The sequence below is a fragment of the Eretmochelys imbricata genome, chromosome 9 (assembly GCF_965152235.1).
Source record: "Eretmochelys imbricata isolate rEreImb1 chromosome 9, rEreImb1.hap1, whole genome shotgun sequence".
NCBI lineage: Eukaryota > Metazoa > Chordata > Testudines > Cheloniidae > Eretmochelys > Eretmochelys imbricata.
Window position 1 is genome coordinate 5,495,726 of NC_135580.1, and position 6,178 is coordinate 5,501,903.

Genomic DNA, 6,178 nt, shown 5'->3' on the forward strand with positions numbered 1-6,178 from the left:
AAGCAGAAGTGGAAATGAAACGTACCCATCTCGGCTTGAGAGGGAAACCCTCCCTGCCTCCCGCCCCCGTCTTTCCCCTCCTCCTCCTTCTCCTCTGACACAGCTCGACAGCTGCACCCAGCCCCGCTCCCCCGCTCCGCACCCAGGAGCCTCGGCAGGCTCCCACGCGCCATCCACCCGCAAAGAAGAGAAAGCGGCATCAGCAGAACGTTAGGGGTCTGAGGCACGAGACCACAAGCGAAGGGGGAGGGGGCCCGGAGCCGCACTTCCTTTGCCCCACACTTGACGTCACCCACAGGTTTGCTCCTGCCAGGCAAACGGCTCTGCGTTTTCTGCTTGTGGCTGGGGGAGCGCTTATCTCTGTATTATTTATTCTGACTTTTTATAGGGCTGCTGACAGCTCCCGGCCTGACAGCTCCAGAGACGGGACTCCTCTGTTTATCCAGACAGCAAGTACATCACACTTCCCCTAAGCCCCCACCAGGTCCCCTCAGCCTTTGCCCTTAAGTGGTCACCTCTAGCGGCAGAAAGGGTCTCTCGGTTCCCACGGTCTCCATTTGCTCCTTGGCTTCTCAGCTGAGATTCCCAACCGGGGCATTAGCTAATGCCAATGGCTTGAGATGGGGACACTTGCTGACGGGGAACTGGAGTGAGGCCACCAAACTCAGTTCATGTAGGCCAAACAGCCATTAGATGGCAGCCATTTTGATTCATCACCCACCTAGCTTGGATTCAGACCTACAACCTACAGACCCTTATCAATCCCCTGAGTTATCCAGGGAGAGAGAGAGACACAGAGAGAGAGAGAGAGAGATAGCTTCATGAGCTGAGACTACCAACAAGAGTACCAGCTTGTGCCCACACTCAAGAGTTTGAAGAAGATGATGATGGTAGATTTTTCTGCCAACCCCTCTCCCAAACTATAACTGTCTAAAATGAAGAGGACTAAAGATAAATGAAAAGGAGCACTTGTGGCACCTTAGAGACTAACCAATTTATTTGAGCATGAGCTTTCGTGAGCTACAGAAGTGAGCTGTAGCTCACGAAAGCTCATGCTCAAATAAATTGGTTAGTCTCTAAGGTGCCACAAGTACTCCTTTTCTTTTTGCGAATACAGACTAACATGGCTGTTACTCTGAAACCTAAAGATAAATGTTATATTCAGAAGGTGCTTCCCACACACACAAAGGAACTGTGTACAGAAAATCTTAAGGCCAGTTTTGCAAGGAAGAGGGCTAGAGGACAATTAGATACCACAGTGCGAGGGGCCTTAGAAAAAGCTATGACAGATGACCCATAGCACCTCAGTCTTTTCCATCTTAACCAACTTTGCTTCTATGTGTCTGCTGTGCTGACTAACATTTGCATAGGAAATCAACTATGATGAAACCGCCCCGTTCTATGGTTCTTCCTGCATCTCTTGAATGGAAGCTCATTACCTTTAGAAAGTCTCAGGGGAAAATTTGTGATTTGTTCTTGTTTGTCATTGTGATCTGATAAATTTCCGTGCTTGCAGAAATGAACCGGGCTGTTGTGGTTAGTTCAATGACAGCATTCAAATCCAGCATCAGGGTGGCCTAGATCAGTGGCTCTCAACCAAGGGTACACATACTCCTGGGGGTACACAGAGGTCTTCCGGGGGGTACATACATCAACTCATCTAGATATTTGCCTAGTTTTACAACAGACTCCATAAAAAGCACTAGTGAAGTCAGTACAAACTAAAATTTAATACAGACTTGTTTATACTGCTCTATATACGATACTCTGAAATGTAAGTACAATATTTATATTCCAATTGATTTATTTTATAATTATATGGTAAAACTGTCAAAGTCAACAATTTTTCAGTAATAGTGTGCAAGGACACTTTTGTATTTTTAGGTCTGATTTTGTAGGCAAGTAGTTTTTAAGTGAGGTGAAACTTGGGGGTACATGAGCCAAATCAGACTCCTGAAAGGGGTATAGTAGTCTGGAAAGATTGAGAGCCACTGGTCTAGATGGCACGGGGCCAGCCTGCTAATTAGAGATGGGCCAAATGGTAAGATTTCAGATCTGGGGCTGGAGCATATCTAATGTAACGTAGGTCTGATGGGATGTTCATCCCACATCAGCCCTGAAAAGGTTAAGGTGGCCCAGAAGAGGCTAATGAACCCTTTCAGTTGCACCTGGGGGGAGGCCCAGGGGTTTATAAATTACTAATTGCTGATGAAGCTTGGGTGGGAGAGAAGTTGGGAAAGGATTATAAAGAGAGGAAATTTGTAGTAGCAGGGAGCTGCCATGTGGAAGCCTGCAGGCACTCTCTGGGCTTAGAGAGGAAAGAAGGAGAAACCCAGGAGGTGAATAGGAGCCCTGGGCTCCTCTCCCTGAGGGAAGGGCATACCAGAAGGGTGATGGATAAGGAAATGTGATAGAGACAAGTAGGAAGCAGTCTAGGGACACAGCAGCAAGGTTTGGGATGGAGCAGACCTTGGCTGTGGAGTGTAGGGTCCCTGGGCTGGAACCCAGAGTAGCGGACAGGCCGGGGTTCCCCCTAACAGCCACTGACGAAATGGCATAGCCTTGAATTGGAGGACTGCTGGGAACGATACCTGCACAGCCAGTCCAGTCCAGTGAGACTTTGAAACCCGTGAAGGGGAAAACTATGGTGACCTGGCTGGAGGGCCAAGCCACCAACAGGGAGCACTGCAGCTCCTGGGACGTGAACGGGGACACAGCACAAACGAGAGACAGAAGGGGGTGTCAGACCAGGCAGATACCCTAGATGCCTGGCCAGGAGGAAGCGCGCTTGCGGTAAAGGGAAACCCATTACGCCAGGGATCTGGGTTTAGACCCGAGGCTGAATCTGGGCTAGTGTCCTGAGACAGAACTTAATGGCAAGGAAAACTTGTGTTCTGCGTTCTTGAAATGTCAGTAACCATCCGCAGCAGAAATCATGTGAACTCAGGTGAGCTTGTGAGATTTCTGCCTTCTTGGGCCAAAATCTCACAAGAAAGAGCGTTCTTTGGAGATTTTTTGGCCTCACCATAACCTTAAAAAAGAGGCCCCTTCTCTCTAGCATCTATCTAAGCGAGTTGGAAGGTTTCAAGTGTCCATCAAAAATCCAGCCTGTTTTTGTTCTAGGGGTTTGGGACTTGGGTTTTTTACGAACACTTGAAAATTGGTCCCAAATGCAGACATTGTGCAAGGTCTTAGTGACAGGGACGGCCTGCCTCACTCACATGCAGACGAGCTGCCGAAACCTGAGCAGGGCAGGAACCCCATGCACCAGGTCACAACCCCCCCGAGCAGGGAGCCGGGCCCAGCCCCATGGGAGAGGAGCCGCCACTACGGGGTGTGTGGGGCGGGCATCCGCCCTGGGTGGGAGAACTGTATGTTTGCCTAGAGCCCTGGGGTGGGTTAATCTGGCCCTGCTCCTAGAACACTCGCTTGACAATTCCAGCAATTGTTGCTCCTTCACAGGCCTCTCCAACAGCCCACTCTGCCTGCCCCCTGTCCCTGACTCTGAAGCACTGCCCCCTCCACAAGCCCTCAGATATTCCCCTGGCTTCTCTCCTGCCCCAGTGCAGTCACACAGCAACACCCCAGCAGCAGCAACTTTCCGCTGCTTTGGCAACACTTGCTGGTCGGTTTGATTTGTCCCTTGTCTTCTTTCCCTACACGCGTGGAAAAGAATGCCACAACAAGGGCCTCTTCCTTAAGCACAAGGTAGAAACGTCTAAAATATCACAGAGGCCAGGCTCCCCGGGGCACCAGCTTTCGGCTGCATTCTACCCGTGCGGCTGCTGCCCACTCTAACCGGGCTTGTTGGATTAGATTTTACCAGCTGTGGAAAAAAAGGCTGATTGTGCTAAATGCGAGGCCTTTGATCGCACATGAGCGTGTGTGTCTGTGGGGGGAGGCACTGCATCAGACGCTGAGTCTGGGGGGGAAAGAGGCCAAAAAAGGGCTTGAAATGTCAAACCCGATCTGAGACTTTTCCCCACGGGCTTCTGCTTTTCTTGTGCCCCCATCTGGGGGAGATGTTAACTGCAACCCTGCAGCCATTCATGGCCCACTGTGCTTTACCACAGAGCTTTATCACATTTCCTTATCCATCACCCTTCTGGTACGCCCTTCCTCAGGGACAGGAGCCCAGGGCTCTTATTCACCCCCTGGGTTTCTCCTTCTTTCCTCTCTAGCCTGGGGCACTGGCTAGTTCTTAATTGGGGTAACTATATTCTGTTTCCCTAAAATCCTCCTGGAGCTCTATTACGGTGGCTCTCAACCTTCAGGACTCGTTTATAAACCTGGCTGGCCTGTTGCAATCCAGCGAATAGCTTTAGTACAAAACACTTGAGTTATTAAATATGTTTTACCCACAATATATAATATACACATTAACATAATAAGTACTAACTAAGTACACCGTACTAAGTACACCATAGCCCCAGTTCCTGCAGCTTCTGTCCTGCAGGGCTAGCTGAGCTCAGCTCCCCACACCCAGCATTGTGACCTCCAGGATCACAGCACCTCTCAGGTTTGGCCTGGCCCCCTCGCCCAAATTTGTGTGCGTGGCATTGCAACCTGGCACACTTGCTCACATTTGGCCCTGTAAGGAAAAGGCCTTTTCCTGTAGCCATATTGTAAGGCCTAAGGCCTGTGTCTGCAGCCACATTAGGAAAGCGCACTAAAGTCACATCCTCACATTCCATCTAAATTATATTAAAACAATGTAATATCGGGCTGTTCAGAAGACGATCCTGTCCACCATCAACAGATAAAGAAAGAGATCTTAAGATGATTAAAGAAAACTTAGTTTGATAGCATTCTGTCAGGCAAGAAACCACTTATCAATAGTTGTGGTTGTGAAATCCTCATTTCTTTATTGTTTTATCTTTATGGTCCCCACTTCTCTATTGTTTGTCTGTATGGTCTCTGTCTGGTTCTTTGATTCTTTCTGTCTGTTACACAATTAATTTTGCTAGGTGTAAATCAATTAAGGTGGTGGGATAGGATTGGTTAGAGAATTTTGTTACAATATGTTAGGATTGGTTAGTAATATTTTAGTATAATGATTGGTTACGGTACAGCTAAGCAAGACTCAAGTTTCACTATATAAACTGGGGTCCAAAAGGAAGTTCTTGGGAACCAACTGCAGGGCACAGCCCCAGAGCTGCCAGACTTCAACACTCTGCCAATGACACCTTCCAGAAACTGGAGTCCCCCAGGTGACCTGATCCTGACTAGCCATCAAGAAAAGTTCATCTGTCTTATTGAGACTGGGTGTGGTGAGCATTGTATGTTTAGCGAATGCATTCTTTTGTTTTGGTAATAAATAGAGGTTAAGTAGGATACTACTGTGTAAGGCTCTTTCACTGGTAAAAGACCCTGCAAACCTACAGTGTAAGGTTACTCCTGAGCCCTAGGAATGGGGCAAGGATGGGTGCCTAAATTAAGAGAGTTACGCCTTGAGCCCATGGAAGGGTAAAGGTGGATGCCCCTAGAGTGGTAAAGGTGGGTGCCCATAGAGTGTGTGAGTAACAGAGAATTTTGTCAGGTGCCCCCTTCCCCCCCCACGTCATCATGATAGAGGAGAGGGTGAGCCAAACCCCTCATCCCCAGGCCCACCCTGCACCCAGAGCCCCCTCCCGCACTCTGAATCCCTCATTTCTAGCCCCACCCCAGAACCCACACCCCCAGTCCAGAGCCTGTACCCCCTCTTGCATCCCAACCCAGTGCCTCAGCCCAGAGCCATCTTCCCACACCCAGAACTCCTCATTTCTGGCCCCACCCAGGAACCCACACCCCCAGCCAGAGCCTTCACCCCCTCCCCAACCCCTTGCGCCAGCCTAGTAAAAATGAGTGAGGGTGGGGAGAGCAAGCGACAGAGGGAAGGGGGACGGCGTGAGTGGGGGTGGGGCCTCAGAGAAGGGGCAGGGCAGGGGTGAGGCCTCAAAGGAGGGGTGGGGCAGGGGGAGCAAAGGTCTTCAGTTTTGTGCAAGTAGAAAGTTGGCAACCCTAACAGACACCCACATCTGCATGTGAACAGGAGTGTGTGCGGTTCACTATTTGCTAGTTTCCTGTTTAAAAGTTTGCATCATCCAATCCGGAACCTAGAAGCAATACCATGCGATGTAAGGGACCAATCACACATATGAATAACGAACCAGTTGTAGTTCACAAACATTCCATAGCG